Source organism: Brachionichthys hirsutus, unplaced genomic scaffold (assembly GCF_040956055.1).
Source record: "Brachionichthys hirsutus isolate HB-005 unplaced genomic scaffold, CSIRO-AGI_Bhir_v1 contig_1022, whole genome shotgun sequence".
In the NCBI taxonomy this organism is placed as follows: Eukaryota; Metazoa; Chordata; class Actinopteri; order Lophiiformes; family Brachionichthyidae; genus Brachionichthys; species Brachionichthys hirsutus.
The window spans coordinates 27,501-29,101 of NW_027180796.1; positions in this window are offsets into that span (position 1 = coordinate 27,501).

The following is a 1,601-nucleotide window of genomic DNA, read 5'->3' on the forward strand; positions in this document are numbered from 1 at the left end:
GTGCGTGTGTGTGTGCGTGCGTGTGTGCGTGCGTGTGTGCGTGCGTGCGTTCAGCTGCTCTCAGCTTTGACTGTCCCTCTGCCGTTTCTCGATGTTCCAGCTCCCACAGTTTGACACTGACATGGCAACCCTGGCGTTCCGCTCAGCGACCCCGCGGCTGTCCAACGTGGAGCAACAGAAGAAGACAGAACGGTAGTTCTACTTCTAGGGCAGAGTTTCCCAACCGGAGATGACCTATCATCACCTGATGAACATCGTCGGTGTCGGGGCTGGAATAAAGTGTGTGTTCCGCCCGTAGATCGCTCTTCAGACTCCAGCGATGCACCTGAGCACGGTGTCGCTCTGTTCCTCTCTGCCGCTAACTCTAGTACAGCAACTCCTCCTTGCTCTACAAAATAAGAGCACACACTTCAAAATAAACATCACGCAACTGCGCTGCATTTACAGCGTGGCAGATAAAAAAAAAACGCATTTATTAAAAAACAGAAAACAAATATTTCCTAAAAACCAGTTCTTCATGCTTTGGCTTTTGCCTACTCTACACTTTGTGAGCGCTTTGGTTCCCTTTGAGGAGGGTCATCCTCAGAGGCAGTTTGGATCACAGCAAGACGAGGAGTGACAGTGATGAAGAGAAAATGTAAATGCCGAAAACTATATTATTAACTATATGTATTATAATAAAGGTCATCTAATCTAATATGTACTGTTAGAGTGTCATTTTATGTCATTTTGGTTGGGGGTGTGCCGCAGCATTTTGTAAATGTAAAAAATGTGCCGCGGCTCAAACAAGGTTGGGAAACACTGTGTAGCTGCCGTCCAAGGTATCTCTAATTTATTAATTTGATTATAAAGATAGAATTAAGGGGGGAACCAGAATTTAAGTTCTGCATGTTCGTGTACCCCCACGGAATAAGATTATTGGTGCACTCCATGAGCAAAACTCGGCACGCAACCGTCGATGTCTGCAAAGGGACAAGACATAAGAACTTGTAAAGTAATCTCTTTAAGAAGTCGTTAAACCTCATCTTTATTCCCTTGGAGTCTACGTGGCCAATGAGGTACAGTTTGTTTGCTTTTCTTTAATGTGAATTTATGTCATTTCATGTCAGTTCTAATCCGTAACTTAACTTAAGTCTTTGTATTTGATCTTGTTTTAGTTCTGACGGCATTGTTTGGGCATCATTCGACACTATTGGTTCAAGCTCAAGACCTGCTGTCCAAATAAATGTCCGTTAAAAACCAAAGAACGACGTTGATCCTTTTATTTTTTATTTTTTATTTTTTTTTTTTTTTTTTTTACCTTGTCTGCATTCGTGCTCCACAGTGACGTACATAACGTCAGTCACTGTTAGAGTTCTATGCAATTTTTATTCTTATAGTGATTGTGACCGTCACCTGCCCTCTTGGCAGCCTAGCCTATTCCTATTTTATTGATTTTATTACCTGCTTACCACCGTAGAGGGCTGTGCACACCGCAGTGAACACACAACATGGACAAACACAAAGTGACAAATACACAGTGTTCTGAGAAGAAAGTGCAGTGAATTTATTTGTGCCCCTTAATTCTACCCCTTCATCCAACCATCACCAAGAGTTGTCCC